Genomic DNA, 25154 nt, shown 5'->3' with positions numbered 1-25154 from the left:
CAGAATGTATAGGCACAGGACTCATATCTATGGCCACTTCTTTGTTACATGTCTGGGGGTCTATGACATCACTGGGATAGTAGCAGGAATGAAGGCAATAAATAATGATACTACATACCTCTGAACCTCTTAGTGCATGACATCTGGACAAAGTCTGACATAACTGGGGGACAGAGGCCCAAACACAGGGATATACTGGACATATTGCTGTTATAAATTTAGACAGTTGCTGGTGTTACTGGGTTTGTTGTCACATATCTTTTCTGAGGGATATTAAGTCAGTAACACCAATGGATGTTAGCATGTACTGACTGCATCCCCCAGAGTATCCTACTGATTGGCCAAGGACAACAACTGTATGGGGACCAGACCAAACATATGAGCCATGCATCTGGACAGTGTCTAGGCTTTAGACAGTGTAGAGGTATGACTGCAGTCATGTAACAAAATGGAAATCCCCTGACAGCTGCCAAACATGTCTCCCAGCACCTTATGAAGCACAGTAAGACCAACATAACAGCCCCCACATCATCTCTGGACAATTACCCATCTATATTCAAAGGGTCTATATCACATAGTCAAACTGTCATAAGTTCGACTATGTAAATATTGAACCCAGAATTTTAAAATGCAAGAGCTTCGAAGACTCAAAACAGCGATTTTTTTTCCTAGGGAAAAAATCACTGTTCTGGTACAAAACAGAAAAAAAAACACTTCAAACACTTCCTAATAAGGGGGGGCTTCACCTCCAACCCCCAATGTGGGGAGGCTGTGAGACCCCCCCACTACTTAAATATACCAACTCCAAGATCACACCACAGTGGAGGAAATAGCAAAGCCGTGGAAATGGCCCACCAAATTATTTCCTGAAGAAAAAATTTGGTGTTCTGCGGCTTCACTATTTAGAGATTTCAAACTTCCCAGTTCGAAATTTTGGCATTCGGACAATTCTGCATTTGAACTAATAATATAGACCCTATTCAAATATAACATGCACTACAGGGATGGAACTGTAATGAAAAGCAGATAGTGGTGCAAAAATGTCAACCCAAAAACATTTGCACCACAGTCACAGCAACATACCAGTACCCATAATGAACTCTAGAGTATAACGACTGTCTGAACAAACATATCCTGATTGCCAGTCACAAACTACACTGACGTATACTGGCCACAATCACAGTGTACTTGTACTCCTGAGGTGTTACAGGACATTTCACAGTCTGCCCCAACAAGCATATAGACCTGATAGACTGCCAGCAGCCATAACAGCATGCACAGTCAGATAGGCAAAGGATGTATGGCACTCACATCTGCTACTCTCCCTACCCAGCCCAACTAACATCTACACATAACAATGCTACACAATCCTGGCAGTATGTTCACAATGGCCAGACATACATAACTTTCATATGTACAGAGTTCCAGAGAATTTCCAGGGTTTGGAACCATAATCCTGGCCACTGCTGCATACCATGGCCAGGAATCTGCTAGGTCACTGGGATGATAACTGGAGTGCAATCGGTAATTAATGATATACTATACCTCTCTACCTTGTAGGGCAGGACATCTGGACAATGCATGATATACTTGGGGGACACAGAGCCAGAAAGAGGGACATATCATGCATAATGGTGTTACAAACAGAAACAGTAGCTGGTGTTACATGTGCTGTTGTAACATAACATCCCTGAAGGATATGATGTCTGGAACACCAATGGATGTCAACAGTTAATGACTACAGTCCTTACATTATCCTACTGACACCATAAAAAAAGACATTGTTTGAGGATCAAATCAAACATAACAGGCAAACCTCTGACCACTCTGTGGACAACATGCCAGTTGAGAGGAATGTTAGAGGCATATCACTGTCAGATGTCAGGTCACTCAGTAAATGCATGTCCAGATGAGCCCTGTCAATCTAGCAAACCTCCATGTGTATAACAGCAATAATGTCATACAATCTGTACCGAAATCTGGACCTTTGTTCCACATGTTGTTGGGCTGTCTCCACATGTCCTGTCTTGTGAGGTATTCCCACCTCCTCTCTGTGAAGCTGTAGCCCCCCACACCTCCGTAATGTCTCCTGCACATGCAAGGAAAAGGGTCCAGGTCCACATGAAGGACATCCCATATGTTGGAACTAGCAGCAGTGTCCAGGCCCATACCATAATACTACGTGGGCACCTATATAGCCGTATGGCCTCAGCAATACCTGACAGGGCAACATCAACCCCCTCAAGGTAGGCTGAATGCCTATGGTGGACAGCAGCAATACACAACTACCATCATAGGTGGAAATAATCGCAGGACGGGCCAAAAAGAAACAGGTACCTCATTGGTAGCCAAACCATGTCACCTTGATCTGCACAAGCAAATAAGGTCACAGGTGATGTACACTAAGCCTGTCTTTGAGTGCAAACTGGATAGATCCACCAAGGCCAATTAGTAAGCCTTCCAGACATGTGTATGCAATTCCAGAGGCAACACAAATATCTGCTCTATAGTGTTGGTTAATAATACCACATACACATCTGCCATAAATATAGACAACCAGCTGCAAACAGGTGAAGTGTAAACTTCACCCCATTCCCCCCATATCTACTCATGTGCATGTACAACACCTGCCCCCCTCCCCTCATGATTAGGAAGCAGGTCGGTAATGCCCTCTCAAAGGCAACACACAGAGGTATAAATAGGTCTGATACCACTTCTGGCTGCATCCTACTTGAACACAGGCATGGGTTCTCAGACCCATTCTACAGTGTAGTCAACCACAGCCTGAGCACCAGTCTCATCCCATCTGAACAGAGGACAGACAGAAAGTTGATAGAAAAAAAGGTTATGCACTAGCATAAATGTTCTGAAGGATACATGTCTAAAACTGAAATGTATGCCATTATGTCATGACTGCAGTCCTCAATGACATGGCCAAAAACCTCAATACACTCCATTTAATATAATAACATAACATTAATCTGCAATAAGAGATAAATAAAAATATACAGGTCAAATCCACAAACAAAGCTACTGTAGAGGTCAGAGTCCCAGCTTGGCATGCAGGCAAACACTGTTTAAGTACTACAACAGGCAATCCAATTTTACAAGGGAAAGCAGTGTTAAAAGTAATATTGTCATATTGAAATATGTGGTAAATTGTTTTTGTCAGCCAGGGTAGTGGAGCTGGTGTAAAATGGAAGTGTGAGTGCATATAACATGTGAAACCACCCATGTATACATGTGTCCCATACAGTATAGTTACACCCATTGCTACTGTAATGGAAGCACATTGTATATTTTATAAGAAATACATAAAAAAATATATATATATATCTATATATATCTATATATATATATATATATATATATATATATATATGATATAATAATATAAGGATATAATATATAATAATAATAATAATAATACAATATAATATAATATATATAGAAATATATATAAAAGATGTGTTATAAGAATGAAATGTGAGCAATAGTTAGCAATGCTCAGCTATGCTTAGCAGGTTTAAGCATTGCTCAAACATGAATGCTAAGCAACAGGTAGCTCAGCTAAGCAGATTTGTGCACTGGTAAACATCACTAAGTAAAGCCAACACAAATTAAGCATCTGTACATTTAACTGTGTGTTGGTATCACTTAGTGTCATGCAAACCCACTTAAAACTGCTTAAAACTGCTTTAATCACTCTGTTTCCATCAGCCACTGTTCTGCCTTGCAACAAAATATCAGCCCTGCCAAGTCTTGAACCCAGGGCCCTGTACACCAGAGTCAAAACAATGTACCACTACACCATTTCAGCTATAAGGATTGTTGATGCTTTTTCAAATATATCATGAAGTAGAGTCATTCAACAGTATGGAAAGATACTGTAGAATCAGTCAGGTTTTGTATTTATATGTATACATGTATATATGTACAGAAGTGCATATATATGGAAAATTATATATAATATAAATAGAGATATACATATATAATATATATATATATATATATATATATATATATATATATATATATATATATATATATATATATATATATATATATGTATATATATATATGGGTCTACTACAGCTGATTGAAAACTCACTTGACTGAAAATGAAATTACTAGGACCACTTCACTGAAAGCTCACTTCACTGAAAATTCATTTCTTTGAAACTCATTTCATTGAAAGATATAAATGGCCTTTTCCCCACTGTAGTGCAATCCTGGAGTTAGTATATAAAGTAAGGGGGGTGGGGCACAGCTCCCACATTGAGGGATGTGAGGGGGCTTAGCCTCCCACATATTATAAACATTTTAAACTATACAAAATGATACTTACAAGTGCAATAAATGTTTCCAAAAGAGAATATATAACCAAGATATGTGGGGGCTTTGCCCCCCCTTACTATATATACTAACTCCAGGGTCACACTACAGTGGGGGAAAAGCCATTTATAACTTTCAAAGAAATGAGTTTCAGTCAAGTGAGTTTTCAGTGAAGTGAGTTTTCAGTGAAGTGGTCCTAGTAATTTCATTTTCAATCAAGTGAGTTTTCAATCAACCGTAGTAGACCCATATATATATATAGATATATATATATATATATATATATATATATATATATATATATATATATATATGTGTGTGTGTGTGTGTGTGTATAAAGTAAATATATATATATATATATATATATATATATATGCTCATAACATGTAGTGAAGTCATACCTCACAACCATACCTCTCAACCTCTTAGTGCAAGAAATCTTCCCAAAGGCTGTTCAAATGGGGGACAATTGGCCTAAACTAGGGACATATTTTAAATATTGCTCTTATAAATGTATAATATTGCCAGAGTGACAGGGTATGTTTCAGCATGCATGTTCGGAAGGATGTGAGTTCTGAAAATGAAATGTATGTCATCATTTACTGTCAGAAATCTGCAGATCATCACATTGATTTACCAGGGATATAATAATGATAGTGAATTTGGGAAACAGACCAAAATATGAGCAATAAACATGGACATAATGCAACAATCCAGACATTCGAGAGGTAGTCTCAGAACCCCTTAGTGTAACTAATCTGGACCAAGCTTGACAAAGTGGAGGGAGAAAAGCATGAAAATAGGGACATATCTGTAATACTGGAGTAGATAAGTTGACACAGTTGCTGCAGTAACACCCTCATGTCTGTCATAACATACATTGACCAAAATAGCACAAGTCCAACACTCAGTTACATCTCACTAGTTAGTGACTGAAATCCTCACATCATCCCACTGATGTGTCAGAAAAACACAACACTTATGGGGGCCAGGCAACAGCACATCTTAGAAATATCTGGACATATCACATTAGGGAAACTACACTCAGCTGCTAAGCATGCCACCAAACACTGTACAAACTACAGTCAGACTAACCCAACACTAATCCAAATCCGCTAGGGGGAATTACATATGTACTGGCAAATATATCATGCACTACAGGGATGTAAAAGCACTGAAAAACTGACACCAGTGTGAAGGTGCATACCTACAACCAATTCCACCACAGTCACAGTGACATAAGGGTAAGCCAAAGGAACAGTACAGTATAAGGGCTGTGTGAACAAAAACATCTCAACATGTTTGCCTCTCACACACTACCCCTACATATAATGGCCCAATTCACAGTGTTGTATGATGCCTGAAAGTGGTAGGAGAAATGTCTCAGTCTGCCCCTACAAACATATACAGCCAATAGACCACCAGAAACAGGAGCAGCATGCACAGACAGATTGTTGGCCTGTCTCCACAGTTTTGATTGTAAGAGGTATTTCCAAATATCCTCTGTGATGCTATTGTTTACACACCTCCATGAAGTCCTCCTTGCTGGCAAGGAAAAGGGACAACACCCACATGAAGTACTCAATTATAGGAGTGTGTTGCCATGTCATTGGCTACATGAATAACAACACAGCTGTCCTGCATGCAATTAGCAAGTGGGTGACACCAGTTGGTGGACAGGCCATCAGCTACTCATGAGCATTACCTACAAAAGGCAAGCTGCTGCTTTTGCAAAACAGTTGTGCACCCTACATCCATATGAGAAAGAGAGAGAAACAGTGAGAAAACAAAACAAAACAAAACCCAGCAGGATATAACCAACTGCACTTGGAAAAAATAAGGTATGTCAAACAAGTAAGCATGTAATGGACTGTAGTAGGGGGTATGTAATAATGGGAAACAGGAAGTTTAATATATATATCTCAACAAGAACCAATTTGCATAGCATCTGGGACTGTCTGCAGTGACACAGATCATAGGTTATGCCCCTGAGTCACCCCAGGAAAGGATGTCTCACATATGACTACTGCTGGATAGTGTGTGTTGAACAATACTGACTGTGACAATGCTAGGCCAGCTACAGGGATGTCATACATATCCATATCTTACTTGTGAATACAACTATGATTACTTGTTTGTCTCAGAACTGTGAGAGACCTATACATCCTATTTGCATATTAAAGTAATTTTCCAGATGTGTGTGTTGAACTGCATGTGATATACTGAGCTCATACCATGTAACTGTCTAGTGTTATGCACACTGACCATATGTGGCCACATATTTGTAGTCATTTACTCATAAAGTTGTGGGGTCTATATCACATTGTCGAACTTGTGTAAGTTCGAATGATGTAATATTGAACCCAAAAGTCCAAAATGCAAATATAACAAAGCCATGGCACATCGATTTTTTTTCCCAGGGGAAAAAAAAATTAGTGGGGCATTTTCAGGGCTTTGTTATTTCCTCCACTGTGGTGAGATCTCGGAGTTTGTATATTTAAGTAGGGAGGTGTGGGGGACACAGCCCCCCATGTTGGGTGTGTGGGGGAAAAGTCCCTCACTTTAGTTTTAGTTTAATGTTTATGGGTTTTTTTTTTTTTTGTTAGGGAACAGCGCTTTTTTTTCCCAGGGAAAAAAATTGCTGTTTTGCATGTTCGTTATTTTGCAGTTTCAGACTTTTGGGTTCGATATTACATCATTCGAACTTATACAAGTTTGACGATGTGATATAGACCCGAGTTGTGTTATGTCTGGCAAATCCTTGGCAAATCTGTGAAGACTGACATTACAAGATCTCATTCTTTTTCCTCTGGCTGTTCCCATAAGGGGTCACCACAGTGGATCATCTGTTGTCATTTCTGCCTGTCCTCTAAATCTTGCCCTCTCACACCAACCACCTGCATGTTTTTTCTCACCACTTCCAGAATCTTATCTCAGGCCTTCCTCTTTTCCTCTTACCTGCCAGCTACATCCTTACCATCCTTTTTCCAATATATTCAGCAACCCATCCTCAGCACATGTCCAAGCCAATATATTCTTACCTCTCCGACTTTGTCTCAAAAGCATCCAACATGGGCTGACCCTCTCATATACACATTGCTAATCTTGTGCACCCTCGTCACACCCAGAGCAAATCCTAACATCTTTAACTCTGCCACATCCAGCTCTGACTCCTGCCTTTTTGTCAGTGCCACTGTTTTCAACCCATATAACATAGCTGGTTTCACTACCCTCTTGTAGTCCTTCCCTTTCACTTTTACTGGTACTTGTCTGTCACAAATCACTCCTGACACTCTTTTCCACCCTCTCCATCCTGCCTGTACTCTCTTCTTCACCTGTCCTCCACAGTCATCCTTACTCTGAAATGTTGATGCCAATCATTTCAACACATCCGCCTTTGCCATCTCTACTCCCTGCATTCTCAACATTCTGCTATCCTTCCTTTCATTCAAACACGGATATTCTGTCATAGTCCCACTGACCTTCATTCCTCTCTTCTCTTGAGCATATCCCCACCTCTCCAGGTCCTCCTAAATCTGTTCCCTACTCTCAATACCATTAACAATATCATCTGCAAACATCATAGTCAACAGAGACTCCTGTATGATCTTGTCTGTCAACCTGTCCATCACCACTGCAAATACGAAAGGGCTCACAGCTGATCCCTGCTGTCATCTCACCTCCACTTTAAAAGTATTCTTTCACTCTCACTGCAGACCTTCTGTACCACTGTTACATATATCTCTGCCACTCATGACTTCCTCATACAATACCATAATTCCTTTCTAGGCACTCTGTTACATGCTTTCTCTAAGTCCAGAAAGACAGAAAGGAACTATTGACCTCCTCTGTACTTGTCCATCAACACTCTCAGAGCAAGCATCACATCTGCAGTGCTCTTTCCTGGCATGACACCATACTGCTGACCACTACTCATCACCTCCCCATATGACACCATACTGCTGACCACTACTCATCACCTCCCTGCTTAACCTAGCTACCACTACTCTTTCCCATAACTTCATGCTGTGACTGATCAGTTTAATCCCTCTGTAGTTACTACAGCTCTGCACATCAACCCTATTCTTAAAACAGTACCCAAACACTTTTTCTCCACTCCTCATGCAACCTCTCACTTTCCAAGATATCATTAAACAATGTGGTTAACAACACCACTACTATTTCCCCTAAACACATTCAGGCTCCCACAGGTATATCATGTGGACCAACAGGCTTTCCAGTAATCATCTTCTTCATAGATATCGTTACTTCCTCCTTGGTAAGCCATTGCACTTTCTGATTCACCATACCCACATCATCTGACCTTTTCTCTCTCATTCTCTTCATTCATCAGCCTCTCAAAGTACTCTGTCCATCTGCTTAACACACTCCCCGCACTTGTCAGTACATTTCCCTCATTATCATTTATCACCCTTATCTGCTGCACATCTTTCCTAGCTTAGTCCCTCTGTCTAGCCAATTGGTATGAGTCCTTTCATTCCTCTTTAGTGTCCAACCTGTCATACAACTCTTTATATGCCTCATCCTTAGCCTTTGCCACCTCTCTCTTTGCCATGCACCTCATCGCCTTATACTCCTGTATACTTTCCTCATCTCTCTGACAATCCCACTCCTTCTTCCTTAACGTCTTCCCTCTGTATACTGTCCTGTACTTCCTCAGTCCACCACCAGGTCTCCTTGTACTCCTTCCTCCATCCACATCACACCAAGCACCTTTCTAGCTATCTTCCTTACGAGCTCTACTGTACTTACCCAGATATTTGGTAAATCATCACTGCCACCTAGTGCCTGTCTTAACTCTTTGCTGAACTCCACCTCACAATCACCCTTTTCCACTTACCACCATTATATCCTTCATGCTGCCCTCACACTCCTCCTCTTCTTGATCACCATCATCTTACAGATCAACATTCTATAATGCCTGAATACACTTTCCCCTGTTACTACTTTACTGTCTCCAATCTCTTTCAAACTGGCCCTCCTACATTTGGATATATTCCACCTGTATGCATCTTCCTCCAGTCTTGTATGTCATCCTATACTCCTCCCTCATGTTATAGTATGTATTCTCCACAGCCATGCCCATCCTTTTTTCAAAATCCATTACCATCTCACCATCTGCATTCCTTTGCTTAACACCATACATACCCATCACTTCTTCATCTCCTCTGTTCCCTTCACCAACATGCCCATTGAAATCTGCTGCAATCACCACTCTGTCACCCTTGGGTACAGTCATCACCACATCATCCAAATGACTTCACATTTTTCTTTCTCATCCATCGCACAACCAACTTGCACAGCATATGCACTAACAGTTATCATTACACCATCAATTTCCAGCTTCATAAACATCACTCTATCAGACACGCATTTCACCCTCCACACTCTTGGCATACTGTTCCTTCAGGATAACCCCTACCCCCTTTCTCCACCCATCCACATCATGATACTGTCCTGTACTTCCGCAGTCCACCACTAGGTCTCCTTGTACTCCTTCCTCTATCCACATCACACCAAACACCTTTCTAGCCATCTTCCTTACTAACTCTACTGTACTTATTCAGATATTTGGTAAATCATCATTGCAATCTAGTGCCTGTCTTAACTCTTTGTTGAACTCCACCTCACAATCACCCTTTTCCAGTTATATCCTTTGTGCTGTCCTTACACTTCTCCTCTTCTTGATCACCGTCATCTTACATATCAACAGTCTATGCTGCCTGAATACACTTTCCCCTGCCACTACTTTACAGTCTCCAATTTCCTTCAAACTGGCCCTCCTACATTGGATATATTCCAACTGTGTGCATCTTCCTCCACTCTTGTATGGCATCCTATGCTCCTCCCTCGTGTTATAGTACCTATTCTCCACAACCATGTCTATCCTTTTGTCAAAATCCACTACCATCTCACCACCTGCATTCCTTTGCTTAACACCATACATACCCATCACTTCTTCATCCCCTCTGTTCCCTTCACCAACATGCCCATTGAAATCTGCTGTAATCACCACTCTGTCATCCTTGGGTACAGTCATCACCACATCATCCAACTGACTTCACATTTTTATTTCTCATCCATCACACAACCAACTTGCACATCATATGCACTAACAACAGTTATCATTACACTATCAGTTTTCAGCTTCATAAACATCACTCTATCAGACACACATTTCATCCTCCAAAAACACTCTTGGCATACTGTTCCTTCAGGATAACCCCTACCCCCTTTCTCCTCCCATCCACATCATGATAGCACAATTGTGACCTGCTTCCTATACACCTAGCCATACTCACCTTCCATTTGGTCTCTTGCATACACAATACATCAACCTTCCCCTGGCCATCATATCAGCTAGCTCTGTCTCTATATCAGTCATACTGCCAACATTAAAAGTTCTTGCTCTCACTACCACACTCCTAGCCTTTCTCCTCTCTTCCTGCCATTTGAGTGTTGTACATCCTCCATTGTATGCCTGTCAATGCAAAGGCTACTGTGCTATCAAATGACTCAAGTGTGTTACAGCAGTATTAAGACAGTGTCAATAATTTTGTCCCATTGCCCCCATGTATGTGTGGTATCCTACAGATGTCCTGCTCTAACAGGTTGAGAGGGATGACTGGGCAACAAGAATGTGAATACAGTGTGCCATACTTACATAGAACAGAAATGTATACCAGGTATTACCTGTGTACATGTCAGTATGAGTAGGTGAATCTGGCCACCTCATAACAACAGACATGGTAGGCAAAATGTCAGTTAATTAAGCTGTGCGTGTTGTACACATGTGTAATCTTAGTTTCTGTGCATCCAACAGAGTGACATTTCTACCGCTACTGGTTGTTGCATTGCCCTGACTCAGCCATGGGTACTAAAATAAGCATGATCATCAGTTTGAAATTGGAGAGATTTCCAACTGTGTTATGACTTTGTGTCCATGCCTGCTACAAATAGCTATATGAAAACCTACATAGCTGTATGGACTCAACAATACCTTACTTGTAAAACCTTCCTCCACCAAAGCAGATTAATCCCCTTTGCTGGATGGCAGCATTACACAAACCACAGACTTGGTCCCTATATTGGCTGTACAGGGCAAAGTAAGAACAGGCACCAACCTGGCATCAAGTCAGTAGTTGTCTGAACAAGCTTATAAGGTCACAGGTGGATTACTATAAGGCTAACTATGAGTACATATTGGACACATCCACCAAGGCAAATCACAAGGCCATATTCCCATATATCTGCAATCTCAGAGGCAACAAACCAACCCAACCTGTAATGGTGGTCTATCAGACCACATACACACACAATATAGCTATAGCCAACCTGCTGCAGATAGGGTTTCAGCAAACATCACCCTCCTGGCTCAGCATCACTACAAGTGGATATGTACTGCAACCGCACTCCTGCCCTCATCACCAGTGAGCAGGTACATATTGCCTACTGAAAGGCAACAGACGTAAGTATCCATGGGACATAATATCCCTGTCTGCATTCTACATGAACTCAGGCATGTGCTCCCAGCTCCATTACACACTATAGTCACACCAAACCTTGGTACCATCCACACCCCATCCACATGGAAGATGGCCAATATCATCCGTCTACACAGACCTGAATGAGGAATAGAAGATTATGCAATTAACTGGCCCTCATTGGGAGGAATATGACACATCAGGACCAGGAGTACAATGCAAGCTGATACTGTACTGATAGATTACAAGAGTATGGTGTGGTTGTGCATGGTGGCTACTGATATTCAATGTACATGTGCAGGTTCTGTACATACTGTTGTCAAATGTATGAGGTCTTGTGATGTGTTTCCTTATGTATGTCTTCCAGGTGCAATGTTGCATCAGAGAAGGGCAACATTTTCAGCAACTAAAACTACCATAATCATCAAAGGCATACTACAGCACCATACAATAATATTCAGCCAGAGCCAGCAACATCTGCAGGATAGGACTGCCCTATGGGATGACTTTGTCCACAGGGTAAACAATGTTGGCCTGCATGCACGTATATACGAGCAGGTCCAGCATCATGCAACCAACCTCATACACCACGCCCAGCAAAGGGCAGCTGCCATGGCCAGGGACCGCACAGCCACAGGTGGGGGCCTAGCCATGCAGCCTCCACTGGCATCCACTGAGGAGCTCCTTGCCAACCTTGGGGCACCCATCCCAATACAACATCAGGGTACAGACCCCCATATGCTGGAGGTGGGTGGCACCCAGACAATGAACAAGGAGAGTGCAGGTAAAGCCCCAGTGGAGATTACTAGACTAGTGTAGCAGATATACTTGTATCTGTAGAGTATCTATGTGTGTGTGTCACATCAGATTGCAGTTGTGGATGGGGTTTTCTAATGCACAGAAGTGCACATCTATGGTGAAGGACAGTAAATTGTGTAGTATTGGGGGTTGTACTTTAAATGTGCAGACATGCTGCATCCATCCTGTACCAATGCCACATTTGAGTCTGCTGACAATACCTGCCTTCTACAACTACCTAGGTACCTCTAGTCTGCATGTGGGACAGCAGCCTGAAGCTGGTGAGTATGGAATTGTCCTGTTGTGCTTTGCCAGTACCCCAGACATGTGAAGGGCATGTAATTTACCATACACACAATTGTCAGTCATAGCCATATTGCTTTATATGCATGTTCACTTGTGGTGGGGTTAACTGCATTGCATCACAGTGGTCCACACAGGGGCCTTTCTGAAGATAATGTAAAATTCCTGTAGCATACCTCACAGCCTTTCAGTGCAAGACATTTGGACGGAGACCAGCAAAATGGGGGGACAAATGGCCTAAGGCAGGGACATGTGTGAAACATTACTCTTATACAGTGGATATAAACAGTGTACACACCCCTGTTAAGATGCCAGGTGTTTGTGATATATACAAAGTGAGGCCACAATATGTCAGTCCACACCTTTTCCAACCTTTAATGTGACCCATAACATGAACAATTCACTTGTAAAGCCAACCAATCAGTTGGGCACCAAATATGGAGTATACAAACTTTGCAATAAACTGGATGCATATGTGTGCACACCCTTCAGATAATATTTTATTGCAGCAGCTTGTCATTTACTGACAGCATTCAGTCTGCTTGGGTACACACCTGCCATCAAGTAAAGGCACTCTGAATAACATAAAACAACAGTCTGCTGTCCAAGTAGGATATTCATGACATTTGCTCAGTTGCCTGCAACAGCAATAGCCATGGCTTGCAGACAGCTTACAAAGCAGCAAAGGAATCTCATATTTGAAAGGTATCATTCAGGAGTAGGGTACAATAACATTATCACAGCATTGTATACATCATGGAACACAGTGGAGACAGTCATCAAAAGGTGGATTGAATATGGGACAACAGTGCTGTTGAAAAGAACATGACGTCCCTCCAAAACCGATGAAAATACATGTCCAAACCTGGTCAGGGAGGCTGCCAGGAGACATACAGCAACACTGAGGGTGTTGCAGGAATCTCTTGCAAGTACTGGTGTTGTGTACTACATGTGAGAGCAATCTCACATATTCTGCATAAGTCTGGCCTATGGGGTAGGGTCAGAAGATGGAAGCATTTCCCCAAACCAAAAAACATCCAGGGGTGGATACAGCTTGCAATACAGCACATCAAGTCTCCCAAAGGCATGTGTGAAAATGTGTTATGGTATAATGAGACTATGGATCGATCTCACAGCCACAATACCAAAAGGTACGTGTGGTGCACAAGCAACACCTCTCTTTACCTGAAGACCACCATCCCCATGGTGAATCACACTGATGGCATTGGTCTGCTGTGGGGATACTGTTCTAAAGCTGGAACAGGGCCTGTAGTCACAGTGGTGGGCATTCTGAAGAGTTCAAAATAGCACTGGCGTCTGGCCCACATCCATCAGGTGTCTGAAAGAACGCTGAAGATGGGGAGGGCTGTCACCCTTCAACATGACAAATACCTAAAGTATACATCCAAAGCTACCTCAGAATGGCTCTACCTGAACACACTAATGGTTATTGATTGGCCCAGCCAGAGCCTAGACCTAAATCCGATAGCAAAACCCCAGTGTGACCTGGAGAGGGCTTTGCACATGAGCTGTCCTTGCAATCTGACAGAATTGGGGGAAGTTGCAAGGAAGCGTGGCTAAATAATGCCAAATCAAGATGTGCCATGCTGATAGACACCTTCCCCAGAAGAGTGAATGCTGTAAGTCACTTACAAGGTGCTTCAACAAAGTATCATTTTTAAGGGTGTGCACACTTATGCAACCACCATATTGTACATATTTCATTCATTATATTTTACACGTAACACATTTGTTTATCAATTGGATTGCACAGGTCATATGTCACATGAAAGGTAGGTAATATATTTGAATTCTTTATTGTGGTCTTGTCTTATATATTACAAGAACATGGCATGTTAAAAGGGTTGTTTACACTTATCAAATCCACTGTAAGCTTAGAAGGTTGATGGTGTAACAGGAATTGTGTGATATTACATTTACTACTGGTTTGGAGGTCTGAAACTCAAATGTATGTCATTAATCAGTCATGTCACTCCTCAGATCATCCCAGTTATGTATCAGACAAACAAAGGGATTATGAGAAACATAGTAAACATATGAGCCAGACATCTACACATCCTGCGATGATCTGTACAGTTGGGGTTGTCATGATCTGAATCTGTGCCATTGGTTGGCATCACACTCTTGTCCACACCATCCTGGCACACAGTGACAATGCCCACACATGCCCCATCACCAGTGGCCACAGATGATGGACAGTTGGCAGGTGGTGGCATGGAACAGGCTAGTGTGGTGACTATGGCAGGTGTGAGTGTAGACACTGGCCATAGCCAGAGTGCAGCTCAGGACCCACACAGGCAGATGGACAGGGGTGTGCACAGGAGGGCTGCTGCTCATCAAGCTGCTGTTGTATGTGCCACAGCAGGTGTCACCAGATGCATGTTTCAGGCTGTCATGGATGCACAGGCAGGTAGTAAATACCACACCAGACAAATACTTAGGGAGGTGGATGCAACTCTTCCTGATTTACATGGTGACATACTTGACCTTGTTGAGGCCACATGTCACAATACTGAGGTCATGAATAGACAGTGGGGTGAAACCTTGGCAATCCTCGACCATGGCATGTTTGTGCTAGAGCATGTGGTGGGAGATGGGCATTGGCCACATGGATGTAGGTCAGCACAAACAACAGCTGAGAGTCTACTGTGCTGTGCACCTTCACCCTCCTATAGTGGCAGTGACACTAGCACTAAAGAAGGGGGTTGCTGTCCACATCACATCAGAGCAGGCTGCGGGCACATGGCCCTGGCTGGTCCCGTCAGGGGCACAGATCCAGCAGACAGCAGTCACTATCAGGAAGCAGTACTGCATCTGCCCTTGGGCCTGGTGGTGCCAGTGATACCCCTGGCAAGACCACTTCCTTTGTCCATGGCCTGAGACGGTGAACTGGGCACCCTGCCATGTACAGTCCATAGCTGTTCAACATGCCCCTTTGTAGGGCAGCCACATGGCATGACTGTGTACATACATACACACCATACCTCTCAACCTGGAAACATCAAAAATCTGGACAAGGCCCATGAAAAATAGGTACAAATCTGTATGCTGTTTAACATAAAATTTGCATACATAATTATGTAACTCCACCAACTTTCCAATACAAACCAAAGAGCAGACAACCAAAATATGGCACCCGAGTCCCCCTGCAGCCATTTCAATGTCCCATTACCTGGCTATTTCGCCCCATTTACTATAAACACTAATGTGCGCATACTGCTTTACTTCTAAAATGATTATTTGGATTTTATTTTTACACTTTACAGCTTAAAGCACAAACACTAAAAGACATCTGCTGAACAAAGCAATACTGTCTCACAATGAAAATAGACTTGCATTAAAACTTCTTTGCCCTTGAAACTCACATTCATTAAAACAGCATTGAAACCCACACCACATCCAAAGAAAATGCATCTGGCCAGTAGTGGATAAAGATTACCTTTGGGCTGTTTTCAAATCATTGGCCCCTTGCACACAAAACAAGAAACATACACGTGTTCCTTGCTACGCTTTCCTGACTTTATTAAATTATATTCCTTGTATAATACAGCACATGTGTTAGAGTGCATTTTAAATTTCTTGTTTAAACATTTTTTTCAGTAGGAAATGAAACAAAATGCATGAACCAATAATGACAAAACTGCCCAATTCAGAACATTTTCATCATACAAGTCTACTTCCAATCCACAGCCACACACTATATATATATATATATATATATATATATATATATATATATATATATATATATATATATATATATAGATAGATAGATACACAAAAATAGAATGACAGTAGTGTAAGTCATAGGCGTCTTGCACAGTTTCTTGCACTTATTTTGAATTTCAGTTTTTTTTGGGGGGGTGGAGGGAGAGACAAAAGGCCAAAAACCAGGGACACATTTTAAACATTGCTTGAATAATTTTGGAAATTTGCTAGAATAAAATGTTATATTACCACCATGCATTTCATTGGCAAGTCTTGAACCCAGGACCCTGTGTATTACAGTCAGAGCAGCATGCCACTATGCCAAATCATCAGTTTGTTTCCTGAAAGATAGGAAGACTGAAACTTAAATGGCTATCATTTAGTGAATTCAGTTGTTACTTCTCAGCATAGTTCTCAACCTCAGCACAAAAAACTTGGACAAAGCCAATAATGGGGGAATATAGCCCCAAAATTGGGACACATTTCAAGTACTGATCTTATAAACTTAGAAAATTGCTAGAGTAAAAGGTTTTGTGCTACCACTTATTTTCTGAAGTATATTAAGTCTGACATTCAAATGCATGTCATTATTTAATGAATTCAATCATTTAGCGATTTGTCACAAAATCCTGAAAACCACAGATTTTTTATGAGGAACAGATCAAAAATATGGCATAAATTCGCAAGTGGTGTTGGTGACTAGGGACATTAGGCTACTCTGTACCCAATGTACAGGGTTTGAGCCTGAGTACCTCTAGCCACCAGGTGTATTAAAATGGGGGCATTTTCACACACACACAACGAGGCAGGAGACAAGCCAGGCAATGTCCCTCATATTCTACCTTGGCTCGCCCTCCATTGGTCATGGGATTTTCTCACGTTCAGGTCACAAGTGGTATGTTAGGAAACCTGACCCTATGCCACTGGGCAGTCAGCAAATGGAAATAATTTAACTGGAAACCATATGTCAACAAATGGCAAGTCCAGAAGATCAAGTCACCATCCATGTCTGGAACAAGTAGGTGGCCACATAAAGAATGAGCAGTAATCAGAGGAAGTATGATCTCCTTCCACTCCTGCTAAACATTCCTGGATCTGACAGAAACCAAATTATAAATATTTACTGAGGAGTCTCCACAATAAAATCATGCAAAAACTGGATAGCATACTCTCTTTTGTTTTAAAAGAAAACATGCATTCTAAAAAACATATGAATGCACTTGCAATGATTTTCAACAACATCCTCCTTTTCAGTCCATTCTCCTAAAGAGTATACTGCTCTATACTAGTGTAAGCCGACTTTTTTTTGGTTGCCCAACTATTTTGGAACTGTTTGCATTCATGTACAGACACAGGCAAGCACACAGACACATACAATAGCAAGCAGCTTCTCCAGTGTAAAAATACGCCACTTAACAGTTTGCCATGGTAGCCTTTATATAAATTTTCCATTTGAAGTACAAGTGTCACACCATTTATAAGGTAAAAGCTGATCATTTCTGTCTTCATATGAAATAAATCTAAAAGTCATATCTCTCAACCTCTAAAAGCAAGGAATCTGGACAAAGATAAAAATGGGGGGACAAAGGCTCAAAAATAGGGACACTTTTTAAATATCGCTCTTACAAATTTAAGTTGATAGAATAACAAGTTTTATTAGTATGAATTTTCTGAAGGGTATAAAGTCTATAACTCACATGCCTGCCATTATTTTCTGACTTCAGTCCTCAATGATTTGCCAGAAAACCACAATTTTATGAGAAACAGAACAACAATATGAGCTAAAAAATCTGGACATTCTGCAATAATCTGTACAGTTGAGAGGCATTCTATCAATACAGAAACTTTGCTTGGCACTCCATTCTACAAATAGTCAGAACATTATGCATAAAACATTTGGAATTATGAAAAGAGGCCAAAAATAATGGGGGACAAAAGCTCAAAATCAGGGGCAGATTTTTTAATATCTATCTTATAATTTGCTACAATAACATATTTTCTGAAGGATATAAAACTCAAAATACCTGTCATTTAGTGACTTCAATCCTCAGACCATAAATATGAGGCAAATTCTGGACATTCTGCAACATTCTGAACAGTTGAGAGGTATGTTTACATGTTGCCACATAACCATGGTTTGCATAAAGCCAGGAGTACTAAAACTGTATTATATAATTCACAAAGAAAATGATGAATACTACCAAGTAATGTGAGGAAATAGTGTCAAGCATTACATAAAAAGACAATGCAGCACTCTTGTTCTGCCATGGTGTACTTTTCTTATTGCTTTGCATAATGCACCCTAATGTATCTATAACGTTTTCGTACAAAGCATAATGTGAGGCAAGAAAACGCTGTCTTTAAAACTAAATGTTGTCATATCATATTGCATAATTAAGTAGCGTATGTTAACCATAATTACCCCATTGCAGTTTCTGCAATTAAAACATAATGCAACTGGATAAAGACCACAAAGATAAAAGATGTTGTCATGATAAGCCTGCTCAATGGGAACATTAAGTAAACCATTTATTTTTCTCATAAAGTGAACTGTTGGGCCAGGAACTGTGCTGACACTCCTCTGTACACTCCAAGGACCTGTAGAGTGTGTATATTTGCAGACTGCTCCAGCTCTGACAGCCACATGCATGTCTGCTCTGTGGCTATGTGTAAGCAGCACCAGCATCTGGTCACCTCTTAGCAAGGTCACACCAGCACAGTAATGCCCAGCACCCTCTCAGTGGCAATGAAGCCCCCCACCATGGGTAAAGACCTTATATCCCTAGGGTAAGAGCCATGAAACAAACATATGTGGAGCAAGTGTGCAAGGCATATGGTACTCAAGGTCATGGGGCCCACCCCAGGCTAATTAGCTAGTCTGTTCTTGTTTTTTAAAGTATCTTCTAGAAACAAAACATACTCACCTCCAAGTGGACTCTGGTTTCGCCACCAGCTTTATCTTATGATTCCAAGGCAACAACTTTGCTTTCAACTGATTGCGATGACAAGGGACCCAAAAGAAACAGAAAGATGGTTAGGTCAGTTACACAGTGTCAGTGTAAAACAGAAAAAAAGTCAACTTAACCTGAATGTCCTAAGAATGGCTAACAAACCTGAATGTAGCAGATTAAGGACTCCACCCCCCAACTGCAGCTGCACCGAACAAGTCAAACGATCACCTACCACAGTACACATTAGGAGTTCAATTTAAGACAAATGAAACACTGAAAGTAATTAACAAACATTACAACATACGCAAATGCAATCAGGCAACTAAAGCAAGCAAATGAGTAAATTGGTGACAAATCCATTGGACTTCATGAACAAATACCCGAAAAGTTAGATGAAATGATGCCTGGCTGACACCAGATCCAAAACTGAGTGCGTTAAATATAAAGTCCCCTTCCTCTAAGCCACACTCACACTCACACACACACACACACACACACACACACACACACACACACACACACACATACACACCTTTCGTTCATCCTGCCTGATATCCATTCATCAAACACAAAATGTCCTTGCCAGAATAAAGTTGTCTGACACACACACCTTTCATTCATCCTGCCTGATATCCATTCATCAAATACAAAACATCCTTGCCAGAATGAGGTTGTCCATTCCCAGAGATCATTTGCAGCCGATAACTGTTCCCACTCACAGAGCATTTGAACAGCCCTTGAGCTCCCAGCTGGAAATGCGTGCATGTGAGACCTTGAGCTCAATCTCGATAGGCTGGTAGCCCTGACTGCACTGACGTCATCTCACACATGATGACATCAGCTGAAAAGTGAAAAAAAAAAACAAACTGGAAAAAAATCAGAAATGAAGGGGTGCCACTTGGTAATCGTGGCATCCCATTATTTTGACCCCAAAACTCGGTAAAAACCAAGTAATTCAGTACAGTTGGGAGGTATGATACACACACACACACACACACACACACACACACACACACATCTGTATCACAGGTAGGTCATGTCCAGACACGCACTACACCTATGCACAGCCAGTCTGTTGGATACCCCTCCAAACACACACACATGATGTCAACCATATGGCCCAGTGTAGGCCTCTGGCAAACCCACACCACACCCTGTGCATATGACGACACCTGTGCCACATCCCAGTCATCCATAACATTGATGCAGGGACATACTAACATGAGTCTGATGCACAGGTTGACTATAGTACATTGTAGTTATGTAATACTATGTAAGCTGCTGTCTGCTTACATTTGTTATGGGTACACATACAGGTGTATGTACCTCATTAGCCAGGATGCATTATTGCTGTTAGTATCATTGACTGAATGTAGTCTGACATGCTGCATTCTGTTTGTGTTCCAGGTGACTGTGTGTCTGCAGGCTGTGTCTCTGCTGACATTCGCAAGAGGGAGTATGGCAGAGTGGGAATACACTGACTGTGTCATAGGCAAGGTACAGCTTTATATGTACCATGTACCAGGTGTGTATGCATGCAACAGTGTGTGAGGGATACTGCTGTCAGACAGTGTGATCTTGCATTCATACCCCTTGTCACAGACAGGAAGCCTTCTGACATGTCACCTGAGTACTGTGTAGTACCACAGACTCCATATATACAGAACAGGTAACTGCAATACTGTCAGCAGGTCCCTCACAGGTATAGTCATTACATTAACTGGGACAGATTCACCTGTCAACACCTGTTGGCCCTTCCGTTTCTTTCCCATACACTCAACCCTGATGCAGTTGATGAGGGCATGCATGATACTGTGTATGACAGGTCTGTGGTATGTATTCCCGAGTTCAACAGGTGAAACAGGTAGACAAAATGGTATATCCTTTGCATACTCACAGTAAGCACTGATACAGGGGATGTGCATACAGTAACACAAACACAGTTGGCAATAGACAGATTAGTAAACCTACATTTCCACTTTGATGTACTGCAGCACTACATACACATGACATGACCCACATAGATTATATGCATGGGACATAACACACTACCTCTTACAATATGTAATGTTCTGAATGCCTTCATAGATGGTGAAATAACCCACCAGAAATAGCATGTGGAGTCTTGTATTACTCCTACAAGCCTGGACAAGTGATAGTGTAGCAGACTTTGTATCAGCATGATGTTTCAGTCAGGTATGATACCTGATGCTGGCATGTGTGTCACTACCCTCACTGTGGCTGATTTGGCAACAGTATCACATACATGGGCATTGTTAAGGGACACAGACCACATATAGCTGCAAACTTCTGGATATTCCCTGGACATCTGTACAGAGGACTGGTATGGCATGCACAATGGTTTAACATGCTGCATGTGAGGTAGATGCCGTTACCACTCTATATAAAGCAATGCAATTGGGAGGTGGTAAACAGGCATGGATGGTATACACATCAAAATGGTATCAGCCAAACAGGATATGAACTTCACTCCCACGCATCCACACACAGAGTTGCATTATTGAGATTAGAACGTCTACCTATCTAGTTATTACTACTATAGTGTTATGCATTTATCAGATGTGCCATGGAGGTTACATAATTTCACTTTGTCCCAAGGTACTTCTAAGGTGAATGACATCAGCAGGCCTTGTAAAGTAGGGTGATGGGAAGTTTACAGGGTGGTACACAACTCAAAATGGTATAACCCACACAGTATATGATTCAAACACAAACAGCTATAGTATTACACAATTATCAGATGCACCACAGAGCTTATATGATTTCATCTACTCCCAAGGTATTTTTAAGGGGAATAAAATCAGCAGGCCTAGCAAAGTAGGGTGATGGGAAGTTTACAGGGTGGTACACAACTCAAGATGGTATAACCCACACAGTATATGATTCTCACACAAACACACACACACCAGCTGTTGCTAGTATTGATTAGAGCTCCTACCTCTCTAGTTATGTCTACTATAGTGTTACACAGTTATCAGACACACCATGGAATTTAACTGATTTCACCTAGTCTTAAGGTATTTCTAAGGTGAATGACATTAGCAGGCCTAGTAAAGTAGGGTGATGAGAAGTTTACAAGGTGGTACACATCTCAAAATGGTATAACCCACACAGTATATGATTCTCATACAAACACACTGTTACCAGTATTGAGATTTGAACCCCTACTTATCTCTGCTATAATATTATGCAGTTATCAGAGGCAACACAGAGCTTACATGATTTCACTTAGTCCCAATGTACTTTTAAGGTGAATGACATCAGTAGGCCTAGTAAAATAGGGTGTTGGGAAATTTACAGGGTGGAACACAACTGAAAATGGTATAACCCACACAGTATATGATTTACACACAAACACATACTTATTTGACAATATTGAGATTAGAACCCCTACCTATCTAGTTATTTGTACTATAGTGCTACACAGTTATTGCACATGCTACAGAGCTTACTGGGTGGCTGACAACTGGCCAAAGGTGTGGATAACTGCACAGCTGAGGTAAACTATTACAGGTGCCAGAACTTCTGCCTTCAATTTTTTCCTTAGATCTTGCTAGTTCTTTCTCTCTTGCACTTCAAATAGCCTAATAGTTTTGTACTTTAACAGGTTTTTGTATCAATTACTCTAGCATACCTGAGAGCCTTCAGCAGTATTCATTCCTCATGGAATTAGCTCCAGTACTTAGTAGTTATGACCACCCCTCCTGGCATGATTAAAGTGCAGTTCTTTGTGCTTTTGCCATTAACCTGGTGCACTTGGGCATTCCGAGGCACTGTTCCAACTGCCTCATGTACATAGACAACCCGCTCCTCTAAACCCCCAACAATTGGACTTGTGAGAGATACCCCTATATCACTGAATTGGAAGATATGCACTCTCCAGCGAAGACTGGATTAGCTGGTCAAGAAGAGAAGGGTCAACAGCTGCACCACACCACAGGTAACACATACCCCTCCAGAACACCCACTATCACAGCTCTGACATACAAACAAAAATCACAGACCCACCTTCACAGAGGCAGTCAATAGACATTTACCCAAACAGCAGAGACCACCAAGACAGACACCCACATGACCAGCACACACAGAACAAACCATAGGACACATATCTCACCTACACAGAGTGCCCCTCAACCTAAGCCCCTAAGGCTTAACACCTTGCCCAATACAGTAATCATAGGTGACTCAATAGCAAGGCACACAGATGTTCCACTCACTAGGTTGAGCATGGAGAAGGTAACAGTCAGCTGTCTATCAGGTGCCAAAATCCAACACATACCACACCCAGTCAGATCACTCCACAACAACTACAAGTATCACTCTGTCATTGTCCATGTGTGTGTGAATGACCTGAGATGCACCTCCTTGGACTACATGAAAAGAGACATGGTGGAGGTTTCAGATTATGTGTGCCAGGCAGGTATGACAGTAGCCCTGAGCAGTATACTACTGTCACCTAGAATGATACCGCAGTACAAACAACAAATAAATGACTTCAAAAATTGGCTTAAGTGTCTGGTGTCACTCTCATGGGATCCAGTATATGTCTGTCTGGGATGACATGATTGACAGAGACTGTGATGGCTTCCCAGAGATGGCCTGCATCTGTCACTCCTGGGTTTCCAGGTACTGGCTAAGTGTCTTGCCACCCTTATAGTGCCTTTTCAGGCAGTGTTCCAAATCAAATTACCACCATAACAGCTATACATAAATGCAATCTGAGGGATATGCTGCTCAACACTAGACATCTACATCTCGAGATGCATTCACTCAAACCACTCCTCAAAATGGAGAACATTTATATTTGTGCTGTAACAGAGACCTGGTTTACAGCAAGAGACAGCACCCCTGCACTATCAGGCTATAACTCTTTCCACACCTGTCAGCCCAAAAACATGGACCACAGCTCCAAAGGTGGTGATGTCTCCATATTCATAAAGGATATGCACACCTCCATACTACTATCTCAGTATAATGCATCTGAGATACTTCAGGTACAACTGACATTGGGTAATAGTGCAATAGCCTGCTATAGGTCCCCATCCATGTCCCTAGACTCTCAATCCACATTCCTCAACACCCTGGAATCTATCAAGGTCCAACCCAACACTCTCATACTAAGAGACTTCAACTACCCCTCCATCAACTGGAAAAGATACTCAAGCACCAATGCACTGGCCCGACACTTCCTGGAATTCATCATTTCCAATACCCTGGACCAGCTCATTCTGAGACCCAGTAGAGGAAGCAACATCCTTGACCTGTGTTGATTACTACATATGGGACCATTGCTTGATAACAGTAGTCAATTCTTACCTGGTCAGATCCAACATAGAGTAATCACCATTGAAATCCATATCTCACTGACATCCCCGCAAAGTTAACCAACTTGAAGAACTTCTCCAAAGCTGACTTTGGACTCATAAAAATAGAGGTGGCTAACCTCACAGCACCCATGCCAATGGAAAATACTTGCATGACTGCCCAAGCATACACCAATGCACTGTACAAA

Source organism: Protopterus annectens, chromosome 2.part0 (genome assembly GCF_019279795.1).
Source record: "Protopterus annectens isolate FY-2018-M chromosome 2.part0, PAN1.0, whole genome shotgun sequence".
In the NCBI taxonomy this organism is placed as follows: Eukaryota; Metazoa; Chordata; order Ceratodontiformes; family Protopteridae; genus Protopterus; species Protopterus annectens.
This window is presented reverse-complemented; position numbering follows the sequence as displayed.